The sequence below is a fragment of the Pteropus medius genome, unplaced genomic scaffold (genome assembly GCF_902729225.1).
Source record: "Pteropus medius unplaced genomic scaffold, Ma_sr-lr_union100, whole genome shotgun sequence".
Taxonomy (NCBI): Eukaryota; Metazoa; Chordata; class Mammalia; order Chiroptera; family Pteropodidae; genus Pteropus; species Pteropus medius.
In genome coordinates, this window is record NW_024350921.1 from 3,858,605 (window position 1) to 3,873,764 (window position 15,160).

Here is a 15,160-nt window from a genome sequence, read left to right on the forward strand (position 1 = left end):
TAACTGGAAGTCCCTCTAAAGACTCTTGATTGGGGTTTTTTATAGATCAGAATATTCTGTGAATAACCAAGTGGATAATGCAAAACACTGGTTTTTAAAACTCTTTGGCAGTAGAACCCCCCTCCTTTTTTTTTTTAGGAGTATCTTGTATAGCATTTCTCAAAGTTTAACACTTACCTGGCAAGGTTGTTAAAATACAGATTCTTGGGCTCCCATCCCAGAGATTCTGGTTTCATAGATCTGGGGTGCACAAATATGACTTTATGAAGGTTGTCTGAAGACTACACCTTGACCTTTGTTCTGTAGAGTGTTGCAGTTTTCAAAGACTCAGACCTTCTCAACAGAAGACATTTATTTATTCTCATAGCATTTAAAGAGGCTGATGTAGAAGACATGGTTCTATGGGCTCACTAAATCTGTTTTCATATCCATCCCTGATGGAAACACATTAAACTATACTTCCCGATCCCTTGTAGTTGGGTGGAGCCATGTATCTAGATCTGGGCACAGGTATCTGCAGAAGTGGTAACTAGGTATCTTCCCAGACATGGCAATGAAAAGCCTATGTGCTAGTCTCCCTTCTCTTGCTTTTCCTTTGGTGGTTATGCTGGAGGCTTTGTGTGAAGATGGCAGAGTTATGAGTTTGACAGTTTTGATCTCTAAGTCCTCACATAGACAACAGCTGCCTTTGGGTAATAAAGGACTTTGAGCGAGCAAGAAATAAACTTTTAAGTGCTAAGCCATTGAGATATGGAGTTGTCAGTTATCATGTCATGAATCTAGTCTACTCTGATTTAAGTTATAAGAATGGCAACAGTGAAATTACTTTCTGAAGCAACTCAAAGTGTTGAGGGAAGAAAGCCTTATTAACGGGAAACCTACACTCTCAAAAATGAATGACTGGCATCCCCTAAAGTCATTTGATCCAGCTCCTTCCACAATGAGATAATATTCACAACCCACATGCCTTTCCTGCAGTTGTTAAGGTCTGACCTTTTAAGTGGAAAACAATGTCTTAGACCTAATCTAAAGGACAGATAAAATAAAATGTCAATTAACTAGAGCCCACCTATCCAGAACCTTCACTTGTAAAAATATTTTCAATAATCAGGGTGAAACAAGAGTCTTTCTATTTTAATCCTCAGTTAACCAGCGTATTTTGTTAACTGGAATCCACAGCCTAAACCTTTGACATATATTGTGTGCAGGGTTTGCTTATATGCAATATTCATATCAAAATGAGACAGCTTATACAATTATTTTGGTGGATCAAACTTGTGTTAAATCAACAATCTTCTACTCTTGTTAATATCTTGATTAAATATGTCCCATGCCAAAAATATCTGCTCATTAAGTAAAAAATTTCATTAGATAAAAAAAAAAAAAAAAGGAATAAACAAAATAAAACTGCTTTCAGGAAGGAAATACTTAAAGCTCTGTTTATATCTATGAAAAACATCAGCTAATTGAAATATAGCTGGCTACATTTTATCTTTAAACATTGAATATTAGCCATAGAGTCAGAGCTTTCTCAAGCTTGCCTCCTACCACCTGCCTCCCCCAACCCTGATAAACACTAGTCTGTCCTTGGCCCCACCTGTCCGCCCCCGCCCCCAACCACCGCATGAAAAATGCAGTGCCGTGCGTGAGTCCTGTCACTGACTCAGAAAGCGTGTTGGTTTTAGGTTGGAGGAAATTAAAAGCCAGCTGGCAGCTCCTAGAAAATATTGTGAACCTATTTGGGGAGGATAACAGAAACACTGTGAAAGTAAAATTGTCAACTTTCCTCCTTTGACTTTATTAACTTTTTCATTTGCATGAAAATTGAATCCTGGTTTCCTGGGATTCATCTGCTCCTGTAGCTTCCTCCTTACCTGAAGGCTTAATCCTCTGTTGGTGACATGATAATCAGGTCTCCAGGAAGCAATTATGATGTCACCAAGAGGCAATTATCACTTCAGTTTAGAAAATAAACAGCTCACACAGATCATCACTTGAAATCTTCCTGATAACCTTAATGCAATTTTTCCTTATAAAGACTTAACTTCATATGAAAATTACTGTAATCCACAAGGCAGTGTGGTTTGCATCCTGAGCCAAATATTAGTGTGGGTCCCCTAAATCCTTATTTAACAGTTCTCAGAGCATCTTCTCCCCTTCTCTGATGTCCCCTGCAGAGTACAGTTTACTGAACCCCAATGGAGATTCATCTGTTGGTCCTGAATGCTCCTCCTTTTCCAAAGCAAAGTGAACATAAGTTTATCTAATTGGAATAATGTCATGGAATAATACCATTAATAAGGAAAAAAATTCGTTGCACAAAAATTAAGCAATGTATATAAGCAAAAAGAAGGCAATAAAAACGCATCTAGAATCCTACCACCTAGAGAAAAATCAAACTATTTTGGTTCCAGTCTTTTTTTCTTTAGTGTGTCATGTGTTTGCATGTGTTGGGGGTGTGGCTTGTTTTACAAGAATTAAATCACAAAGAATACATTGATTTGCAATCAGCCCTTTCGTTTGAACATATGTTGTGAATACTTTTGTATTATAGTATTACATTTTAAATAAAGAAAACGAATTGTCTTAGTATGAGGAGTACTCTAGGCAGGCCATTCTTGAATGTGGCTAAAGAGACAATGTTTGATTTTGGCCAACTAGGTGGTCACTTGGTCGATGATTGGGCACTTGAGTCGAGACTGGTGTATCCAACAGTGACCACTCATCAAGTGGGACAGATTGAAAGGGGCTATTTAGACCAAGAATATCTAAAAAGTGCTTGTGCCTTAGACCATTGCTGTCCTATTACTAAGCTCTATTCTCCAAACCTTGCCTTTCATAAATATTCTCTTTTCCAATACATGATCACAATGGTTAATTTTCAACCTTTAAAGGCTTCCATACCCGTTGACTTCCCCTTAGAATGTAAATACCTTAAAGGAAGGAGTCTTCTTTACAAAACTATCTGTAGATTCTCAAGAGAGAGTGTAAAAAAGTAGAGAATTGTGCCTGTGAGAACTCACCCATGGCTCTTGCCATCATGTACCTATCTGAGCCACGAATGAGGAGAAAGCAGAAAGGAAGGGAATAATCTTTTTATTTTAAGGGCATTTCCCTGAATTTGTATACACCCTTCATTCATATCGTATTTACCAGAACTTAGTCCCATGGGCACACCCAACTGCAAGGCAGGCTGGGAAATGTCACCTTTAGCTGTGTGATCAAGTGGCCAGTGAAAACTTGATTACTATAGAAGAAAAGGTGCAGAGATCTGCGGGACAACTATGCGTCTTCCTGAGTCCATCATATCCAACTTCTCCACAATGCTTTCCCCAACTCTTTCCTCACTGGTCTCTGAGTTCCTGTGTGCTCCCCACCACTGTCACCACTCTCCAATCCCCCTCATACTGGTTAACTTTTTTCTATTTCACATATAATGGTTTCATCCCTTAACTTCTATCTTATCTGTTATATCATAATTTGCTTTATAGATATTTAATGCAATTTATTGTATAATTATCTCTTTTAGTGAACCTTCAATACTTAGCACAGAGCTCAACCCCAAAAGACACTCAAAACATACTTATTGGCTGAGATATTAGGGATATTAGCAGATCATCTATAGAGCATACAGCTTTTTAAGGAAACTCAGTCAAATTGCATACGTACACTTATGTACGTATGTTTTCCTTCTCCTCTGAGGTGATGGCTTTTTGGGTTTTTGTTTATCTGTTTAAATAATTTTTTATTTTTTAATTATAGTTGACATACAATATTATATTAGTTTCAGGTATACAACAGAGTGATTAGATATTTATATAACTTACAAAGTTATCACCCTGATAAATCTGACACTGTACATAGTTATTATAATATTATTGACTATATTCCCTATGCTATATTTTACATCCCCATAACTATTTTAAAGCTACCGATTTGTAATTCTTAATCCTCTCTTCTCTTACACCCAACCGCTAATCCCCCTCCCATCTGGCAACCATCAAAATGTTCTCTCTGTCTATGAACTTATGTCTGTTTTGTTTGTTCATTTATTTTATTCTTTAGATTCCATAGGTAAGTAAAATCATATGGCGTTTGTCTTTGTCTGACTTACTCCACTCAGCACAATACTCTCTAGGTCCTTCTATGTTGTTGCAGATGACAAGATTTTATTCCCTTTTGTGGCTGAGAAATATTCCATTGTATATATATATACCACCCCTACCTTATCCACCCATCCATTGATGGACATCCAAGTTGCTTCCATATCTTGGCTATTGTAAATAATACTGCAATGAACATACGGATATACATGTTTCTTCAAAGTAATGTTTTGTGTTTCTTCAGATAAATACCCAGAAATGGGATTACTGGGTCTTTCTTTGTCTCTTATTATAGCATTTATTTTAAACTCTATTTTGTCTGATATAAGTATTGCTACCCCAGCTCTTTTGTTTGTTTTCACAAAATATCTTTTTCCATCCCTTTACTTTCAGTCTGTGTGTATCTTTTTATCTGAAATGAGTCTTTTATACACAGCATATGTAAGAGTCTTGTTTTCTTATCAATTCAGCCACCCCATGTCTTTTGATTGGATCACTTAACCCATTTACATTTAAAGTGATTATTGACAGCTGAGTTATTGCCATTTTATTATTCATATTTTTATCTTTTCTCCACCCCTCCCCATTATCCTTCTCTTTCTCCTTCTCCTTCTTCTTCATCATCTACTTCTTCTTCTCCTTTCTTCTTTAAGAAATTATTTTAACATTTCTTTCAGTATTCATCTGGTGGTGGTGAACTCCAGCTTTTTCTTGTCTGGGAAGCTCTTTATCTGTCCTTTGATTCTAAATGGTAGGTCCCTGCTTTTCATCACTTTGAATATTTTGTGTCAAACCCTTCTGGCTTGCAAAGTTTCTGTTGAGAAATCTGCCGACAGTCTTACAGCAGCTCCTTTGTAAGTAACTGACTGCTTTTTTCTTACTGCTTTTAAGAGTCTCTCTTTGTCTTTAACCTTTGGCATTTTAATTATGATGTGTCTTGGTGTGGGCTCTTTGGGTTCATCTTGTTTGGGATCTCTGAGTTTCCTGGGCTTCTATCTATTTCCTTCTCCAAGTTAGGGAAGTTTTCAGTCATTATTTTTCGAATAGGTTTCCTTGCTCTCTCTCTTTTCCTTCTGGTAACCCTATGATTCAAATGTTGGTTTGCTTGATGTTGTCCCAGAAGCCTCTTAAACTATCTTATTTTTTTTGGATTAGTTTTTCTTTTTCTGTTGTGATTGGGTGTTTTCTGCTACTATCTTCCAAATCAATCGTTTTGATCCTCTGCTTTATATAATCTACTTTTGATTCCCTCTATTGTATCCTTTATTTCAGTTATTGTATTCTTCAGTTCTGACTGGTTCTTTGTTATGTTTTCTATCTCTTTGTTGAAGTTCTCACTGAAATCATCGAGCAACCTTATAACCAGTGTTTTGAATTCTACATCTGGGAGATTGCTTGTTTTCATTTTGTTTAGTTATTTTCTGGAGATTTGTTCTGTTCTTTTATTTGGCATATTATTTTGTCTCCTCAGTTAGCTGCCTCCTTGTGTTTGTTTTTATGTATTAAGTAGAGCTGTTATGTCTCCCAGTCTTAGTAGAGTGTCCTTATGGAGGAGGTGTCCTGTGGACCCCAGTGGAACAGTCTCTCTGGAGGTGATGACTTTTTGGATCAGTGAAGACAAGCTCTTTGATTTTAGGGCATTTATTCTATAGCTTTGACTATAATCGTTTTAGCCCTGGGAATTATTTCTGGTAGTCAGACATTAAAGAGTCTAATCCAATTATGCTTTCCAATGTGACTATGTGTACCTGCCTCTATTACCCTTGTCTCAAGTATTAGCAATCGATTTTTCCAAATGACTTAACTCTGAGGAAGAGCTTTCTAACCTTAAGTTTTGTATTGCAGAGCCACAATGAAATTATTTTTACATTCCTTTTGTTCTTTAAAAACAGAAGAAATATTCCACTTTGATTTTTCAAATCTCCAGTGAAAGCCTGCTCTACAGTTTGGAGGAGTTCCTGTTGAGTATATGGTACTTCTTTTCCTATAAACCATTGGTGGGGCTGGGGGGAGTAGTGTTTCTAAATTTGATAATAATTATCCAATGAGGACCAATGGAAGTGAAATTTGTCTTTCATACTAGATCTAGTATGTCAGCCAAGACCCTCTCTAAGACAGACACATTGGAGTGAAATCAACATTGTCATCAATGACAAATGATTAGTATTCTAGAAATATCTTTACTAGGAGGGGGAACTTGAGAAAGTGACCTAAACTCCCTGAGCCTCGGTTTCCTTCCATGTAAAATTTTGACAGTAATATCTATCTTATTGTACGTGTTAAATAAGCTAAAGTGCATATAACCAGAACACAAACATAAAATGGCCTTAAATGTTTTTAGTCATTACTCCTAATTATGTGATATTTAATGTCTTTCTCCAGCTAAGTCATGCCTCCATTAATGACACCTTTGGAAGATTTTATAATTTGGGGGTCGCTTTCTCTTATAAAAATTTAGTTCAGTTCAAGGTAGCACTTCAATTTTATATCTGAATCAAAATTCTCTTCCCCCAGCACAGGTCTGGCCTGTGTCTCTAGGACTCAGCACAGGAGGAGGTGGGGTTTGTTCTCTCACTTTCTGGTCTGGGAAAGGGCAGGGGTAGCCAAGCATCACTCTGCTGTGCTCTGGTGCTGTCTGCTACTCCATGCACATGATGTCTATGCTTGCCTTGGAGGTGGTCCTCAGCTTTGCCCAGCACCCCAGGACTTCCACAGAACTCCATTTGCCATCTGCCCAGCTCACCCTCATCCCCCACTTCTGGTTGGGTATTCCATTGCTTGGCCACCATCTGTGAGCCCACTTTGTCTCCTGGCCATTAGCACTTCCTTTATCCCTCTGGCCCTGGTGCATCTCCTTTTGGAGTTAATCTATCCTTCACAACCTGGGATAAGGGAAATCTTTCCTACTATGACTCAAAAATCCAGAAGCAATGTGGGAAAAGATTGATATATTGTATTATATAACATTTTTTTAATAAAGAAAAATGTTTGCATGACACAAAACACTCCAGGCAAAGAAAAAAGACAAGTGGCAAACTGGGAGTACATATCTGCAACTTATACCTCAGACAAAAGTTTACTATCTCTAATATATAAAGATCTTCTAAACAGAGAGAAGAAGAGATCAATAAACCTATAGAAAAGTGAGCTAAAGAAAAGAAATGCAAATACAAACTGTAGAATTATCAAGTCTTATCTATCAGATTGACTAAATCTAAATGCTGAAAGCTATACTCTAAGGGCAGGGCTGTGGGGAAACACATTCTCCTGCATCATTAGTGGAAATGAAATTTGATTTTGGCAATATCTAATAAAATTCTCTACGCATTCGCCTTTGACAGCAACACTATTACTAAAAACCTATTTCAATAATACACTAGCTAAAAAATAAACAAAAACCAAACAAACAACAACAATGACAACAACAAACAACCCCAAAGCATGTATCAAAGCAACACTTTTGTTTTTGGACCCATTTGGAGTCCATCAATAACGGACTGGCAGAGAAATAAGAAAATAAGAAATAAGAAAATCTCTATTTGCAGCCAAACTGTGATCTCCAGGATGTATTGTTAAAAAAAGCAAGTAAAGTAAATATAATATACTTCCATTTATAAGGAGATATAAATACCTATTTTAATAATGTTAAAGGATAGTGTTGTGGGATTCCCAAACAGAGAGACGGGACACTGAAGCTATGAGCAAGAAGCAGCGATTATTGATGACAGCACCTGCTCAGCAGATTCTTATCCAAAGGTTGAGCTCCGATTGTAACATGGTGGACAGTTTTACGCCATCTTGTACTTCCACATTCCTACACAGCCATAGATATTCCATATAAGGAAGGAGAACATAAGGAAAACATTGATTGGCTGCCAAACTATAAGGAAACCGGCTTAATAATTTAAGCGGGTTTTCAGACTGTTGTGTTGGCCTGAGAGCCCTGGGAAAGAGGGGTGCAGTCAGAAACTATCTCGTTCAAGCAGGAAATGGTCAGGCAAGGTCAGGCTGCCACATTCCCCTCTTTTGATGCTCGGATGCAGGACTGAGTCAGAGAGCACCATTGTTTTCTTATAATTCAGTTCAGGAGCTAGTGCTTCCATAGCATGAGAATTTTTGCTGCAGTTTACCTTTTACTATAGCCTCTATGAGGGAGGTAGTTGACCGGATAACAAGAGGCAATAGGCATGAGAGGAAGAGGCAGGTCCCGAGGAGGAGGAGCTATCCCAACTAAGGTCTTAAAGCCACCGAAATTGAAGATCCAGCCTCCAAAGAGGTTACTAGTGTCCCATCCTGATGAGACATTTTCCTCAGGCTTCCCCCATGTGTAGACTGGTCAGCTTCCAATGTGACCAAAGCAGGGCCGACATCTTACCCTTGGTCTGTCAGTGCAGTCGGTGTCTTCTTCCGGAGGGTTGCCTTGAGGGACTCAGAAAAGTCTGGAATACATTCCCACTCTATGGATTTAAGTAGCTGAGGGTTTAAGTCTGCTGTGATGTATCCAGGGCATTATTTCAGCAACCTTAACTGCAGTGGAGGTAGACAAAATAACAGTAAAGAGGCCTCTCCACAGGGATTTTAGGGGTTGAATTTCCATCCTTTTATCTCCTGGCTTAAAGGAATGAACTTCATTGATTAAACTGACAGAGTGCCTTTCCCTAACCCATTGGATGAGAGTCTGTTTGATGATCCCTTGGGCCTGAAACTGGTGTCTCAGAGTCAATTTGCCGATTTCCTTGAAGTTTCCTCGTAGTCCTTTCATGAGTGGTGGTGGCCGCCCACACAGGATCTCGTAGGGGAAGAACCCAGTCTTCTTGGTTGGAGCTGAGCTGGATTCTTAATAGTGCCATGGGGAGGACTTCATCACAATGTAGATGTGTCTCCTGACATAGTTTTCCCAACTGAGTCTTAAGGGTCTTGTTCATGCCCCGAACTCTGTGGTCGATAGGTGGTAGTAATTTCCATTTAATATTTAAATTTTTGGCCAGTAGCCTCACTATTTCTGCTACAAAGGCTGATCTGTTATCTGAGCCAATGGTAATTGGTAGGCCAAATCGTGGAACAATTTCTCGGAGGAACAGTCTGACTACTTCTCGGGCTTTCTCAGTCCAGGCGGGGTAAGCCTCTACCCAACCAGAATAGGTGCATACAAAGACCAAGAGATACCTGAGGCCCTGTGATGGAGCCATTTTAGTAAAGTCTATTTCAAGTTCCTCAAAAGGGGCACATGGCCCTTGCCTGGGGTTGTTGCGGGCATAAACTTCACACCATTCACACGCCGCTCAGGAGATGCTAGAGAGCCAGAGAATGTAGAAGTACCGGCCCAGAGTAGTTTCTAGGGCAGTGAGACCAATGTGAGTCCTTTGGTGAAACTGCTTAACAAAAGCTGGGGCCAGGGCCCCAGGCACTGCAATTAGCCTGTCCTTGAACTTCCACAATCCACTGGGGAGGAGGCTCACCTCTTCAGTATTAAACCAGGCTTCTTCTTGAGGTGAGTACTTGGGGTCCCATTTGGCTAAGGGACTGGGAAACAGGGAAGCAGTTAGAGCCATAGGACTGGCTATCTCCTCAGCCACTGCCAGTTTGGCAATGTAGACTGCTCTGCAGTTGCCCTGGACTGTTATGGCATCCCCTTTTTGATGTCCTCTGCAGTGCATGACTGCTAACTTCTTGGGGGTTCATACAGCATCCAAGAGTTCTAGAATTTCTTTTCCATATTTTATGTCTTTTCTCCCAGAAATGATTAGACCCTTCTCTTTGTACAGGGCTCCAATACATGGAGGGTGGTGAAGGCGTACTTAGAGTCAGTGTGTATGTTAGCACACACTCCTGCTGCCAGCTGAAGGGTGCGAGTCAAGGCGATGAGCTCTGCTTTCTGTGCTGAAGTTTCCTTAGGCAGAGGTTTTGCCTCAGTGGTGATTTGTAGGGTCACCACAGCATACCTGCAAGGCATTCTCCTCCCTTCACAAAGCTGCTACCATCAGTGTAATATTCTACATCAGGGTCCTTGAGGGGCTGGTCTGTCAAGCCAGGTTGGCTAGAAAACACTTCATCCATGACTTCAACACAGTTGTGGTCTGGCTAGCTGGGCCCAATGGGTAGCAAGGTGGCTGGGTTCAAGGTTCATACTACCTCTAGGCAGATGCATGGATTCTCACACAGCATTCCTTGGTATCTGACCATCTGGGCATTAGTTAGCTAATATTGTCCCTTGTACTCCAGTAATGTTATTACTGAATGTGGTACTTGAACTATCAGTTCTTGCCCCATAGTCAGTTTGTCAGCCTCTGACACAAGAGCCATGGCTGCGAGTGCTTGCAAGCAGAGTGGTCAGTTCTGGGAGGCAGAGTCAAGCTGTTTGGAGAGATAAGCCACAAGACAGTGCCAAGATCCTAGCAGTTGGGTTAAGACCCCTACTGTGACACCTATGCTCTTGTGTACGTACAGAAAGAAAGATTTGGTTAAATCTGGGAGTCCTAGTCTAGAGGGTTTGGTGAGTGCCCGTTTGATTTCTTCAAAGGACTTCTGTTGTATAGATTCCCAGAGTGGGGGATCCTGTTCTCCCCACTTTGTGGCTTCATAGAGGAGTTTGGCCAGGATGAAGAAATTAGGTATCTAGATTCTGCAGAAGCCAGACATTCCAAGGAATTTGCGGACTTGTCATCAGTTGGTAGGGACGGGAATTGAGCAGACCGTTTGTTTCCTTTCTGGGCCGAGTTGGTGTTGTCCCTGCGACAGGTGGAAGCCAAAGTATTTGACTCTTTCTTGGCAGATTTGAACCTTCCTTTTAGAAACCTTGTAACCCGCTTCCCAGAGGAGATTGAGGAGCGGATGCATCCCTTCCATGCATTCCTCATAGGTCTTTCCTGCTAAGACGAGGTCATCTACATACTGGAGTAACATACAGCTGTGTTGGTTTGCTGGGAAGGCCTTTAAATCTGAGGCTAGAGCTGTCCCAAAGATGGTCAGGGAGTTCTTGAACCCCTGAGGCAGCTACGTCCATGTCAACTTGCCCTTGTCTCCGCTTTCAGAGCTTTCTCATTAGAAATAGGTATTCCAGGATGATTGGCAGGGATAGAAAATTCCATACTTCATAAGTCTCTCTAAATGTTTTTGGATCCCCACTTGTGCCTTATGGGGGATGAAATACTGTTTTTGGCAGGCTGGCTCAGCTCCTTGTTTTAACTCCATCACCACTGGAGGAATGTGTCGGGCCTGTGGGTTGTCTTCAGTCCACACTCAGGGCACCTCGAAGGGGAGGTTGGGTTCCTACTGAGACCCTTCTATGAGACTATAGAGGCATCTCTCTTCTCCTTGGGGAACATGATCCTTGCTTCTGGCCTCCCCAAGGTTAGAGCTGCTTGGCCACATGAGTCAAAGGTAATCTGAGCCTGTAGTTTTCCTAAAAGTCCTCATCCCATCAGTGCTATGGGGCAGTCGGGCAGATATAGGAATTCGTGGACGACTTCTTGTCCTCCTAGGTTGCACCAGCAGGCCTGCAGGAAGGGGCAATGGATTCGTCCCACAGTTGCGCCCGTAATAGCAGCTTGTCTTTGAGAAAGGGGGTTCACAGGCCAAGTTATAACTGAGTGTTCAGCTCCGGTGTCAATCATAAAGTCAATAAGTTGGCCCCTATCATTTGAACGATAGGCTCCTGGGGGCCTAGCAGAATGGAGCCTGGTCTGGCCTAATGCTGGCAACACAGGCTTCTTTTCTTTCAATTGACCTTGGGAGGGTGGCAAGGCCTGGGCTAGGAGGACCCTACAATTCTCCTCTAGGCAGACTCTCAACCAAGGAGTCAAGTGCGAACTATTGCCTCCCAAGAATCGATATAAGGGAATTGGTCTGGGTGGCCAGGTTGACTGGTAATGACTTGAGAGACCTTTGCAATGACTTCTCTGTCAAGAGCCCCCTCTGCTGGAGTCTCCTCTCCAATGCCAAAAGAAGGCAAGTCGATCTAACGGTTTCACGCCTTCTTGATCTCTCTCTTAGTTTAACTCCATAATCACCTGATCAACCCTTTCTTGAAATTCTTAAGCATACAAGCTAAAGGTGTTTGTTTTCTCTGTTGTCCACCCATCTTCCACCCGTGATTGGTGACGCACATGCACTCAGAGATTCGCTTTCCCATCTCCGGTCACTCCCCTCGCGGGGATATTTCAGGCACCTCTTAGCAACTGATGAGTCGGTGTAAAACCCCGACTCAGATTACTGGAGTAGAGTCCTCAAGGAGATCCAGTGACACCACCCTAAGCCATGTGAGGTTCGCTATGGAACCACAGATAGAGGCTCAACTCTCACTTCGTAGAACAGGCCATGTCTCAGTCACACACAACCACACACCAAATACACTCCACCCTCCGTCCTATGTACCCGAGAGCTCATGGTTTCTTCTCACAAATGTAGAGTACTCTGGCGGCCTCAGGAGTTGATCAGATTCCCCTTCTTTCCTCTAGCGGACAGGCTGTTCCTGAGACCCGGGTCCTTACCACTCAGTTGGGCAGTGCTCCTGCGCCTCTCCGGGTTCCGTTGTGCTCTCAGAGCCGCCGCCCGGGTCTGCTGGAAGAATCGTCTTCCCCTACAGAAAATAGGACTGCTTGCACGCCAGGTGAAGTCTGTTTCAGCATCCCGGGGGCCAGACCCCGAAGACAAGGGAGGCAAAAAATCACCGTCTCCACATCCTGGATGAGCACCCAGAAATGTTATGGGATTCTCAAAGAGAGAGACAGGACACTGAGGCTATAAGCAGGAAGCAGCATTTATTGATGACAGCACCAACTCAGTGGATTCTTATCCAAAGGTCGAGCTCTGATTGTAACATGGTGGGCAGTTTTATACCATTTTGTATTTCTGCATTCCTACACAGCCATAGATATTCCATATAAGGAAGGAAAACAAGGAAAACATTGATTGGCTGCCAAACTATAAGGAAACCAGCTTAATAATTTAAGCAGGTTTTCAGACTGCTGCGTCAATCAGAGAGTCCTGGGGAAGGGGGGTGCAGTCAGGAACTAACTTGTTGGAGTGGGAAATGGTCAGGCAGGGTCAGGCTGCCACAGTAGATCATACAATGAATATAGTGACTTATCTTCAAGAGATAGGAGAGAAAAGGTGAAGATAATAGGGAGAAAAGCTTGACTTTTCCCCAAATACCTTATATGTATATTTGATAAAAGAGAAACAAATAAAAAATCAAATAAGTAAAAATTCTGTGATACTAGTTTTGCACTTTCTTTAAAAAGGGGGAGGGAACTTATTTCTCACATGCCCTTAAAACCTGACTTTAATGGGTACATAGTAATTTATTATAGAGATACCCCAAGATTTATTCAACAAACCAAATTTTGTTTTGAAAGTATCTCAGCAGAAGGGAAAAATCATTCTATGAGAGAAAAATCCTAGGTTCTGGGTCAGCTTGCAGTTTTCTCTACGTTGAATCATATGATACTGCTGAAATTGGCTTCTTTGATTTGCTTAATATAAAGAGAATTAAAATATTAATCAAGTCACATTCAGACACTGCAGTGTGCTGATCAGCCCTGCAGCCAGGCCAGGAGGACACCTGCAGAACAAAGGAAGATTTCTGCTGGGAATGCTAACAACCATTCCTCACAACCTTGAAGGGGAAACAGGAACCAACAGTCACTCTCTATGGCTAAAACCATGGGGAACCTATGGATTAAAAGCTGAGAACTGCCAGTGGGTCTTTCACTCTACATATTCTTACCTTTTCATGCTACATGCTCTTCCCCTTCCTCACTGTATGTCCATATCAAAGAAAATGGGTTAAACAGTCTTTTAAACTATAACTTACAGGTTCTAAAGAATATTATATAAACTCAATTCCCAGAACACTCAGGGTCCCTCTCAGTGACTTTACTCTGTCTCTCACTGTCTCTCTCACTCTCTGCCTCTGAGAGGAGACCACACTCTGGAGTATTATCTCTTTTCTAATAAACTTTCTCTTTGACTAACTTTGCCATGGGTGTTGAATTCTTTCCAAACTCTCTGCAAAGGACCCTCTTCTTCTCTTGGTGCAGGGCCTGGTCTTCTCCTCCTTGGGGAAATTGGCTTTGTCCCTCATTATGCTGACACGCCAATGCATATGGCCCAGCTTTGTGGTTCTTACTCCTCTGACCCTGGGCAAACCTGTGACCTCTCTTGCCTCTCCTCCCAAACCCAGAAGAATCCCAACAGGCTCAGGAGATAGTTGTGAGGACCAAAAAATTTCAAGGCAGCAAGGGTGAGGTGAGATACAGTTACGACAGAGGAGAGGTGGGGCTGAGAGGTGGAATGAGAAGTATGAGTGAGAATTCTTTTATAACCCTTTGCAGAACAATTCTAAAAATAAGGCCGAAATCCATTCCCTAGCTGTGCCAGGGCTGCAAACACATTATCAATTATCCCAGTTATGCAGACAGAACTCTGCAGGGCTAGTTTGTAATTAAAGGACATTTACACAGAATGAAATTCTAGTTTTTCATGCAGTGCTGTTCAAAGAGGGTTCTTTGAGTTGCACTCTCATCTGTGCACCATTGTTTTCTGCTTTAAAATGGTCTGTGCCCTTCTTGCGATTCAGAAGCCCTGGCTGGAGTGTTCTGGGCAGCGCTGCAGGGCTGGTTTCCACAGAGGTTGCTCAGGGCCTCCCCGCAAAGCATGGATGGGAAATTGCCTTTTGGGACTCCTGCCAGGTCCCCTGGGAAATGGAACAACCATCCTCAAATGTAGACTTAGATGTTCCGTGACCCAGGGTACCCAAAAGAAGCAGAGAGAAGTTCATTGGACTTTTTTTTCTCCCCAGTAAGGCAGAGCTGTGTGCACTCAGTAAATTAGGAGCTATTGGTGAGATGCTTCTCAGAAGCGAGTGAGCCCTTTCAGCGTGGCTGTTTGTGGTCCTGAATTATAGCTGACTGGAAATTGAAGCTGTAAGCAGCACCTCGACCATCGGCAGTGGGTCAAGGGCCTACTGGCCGACTCACACAGTTCCCAAGTGTTTCCAGTGCTTGATAATGCTTGCTAGCATTGAGACAAGGCCAGTAAAATGTGAATTGGATGGA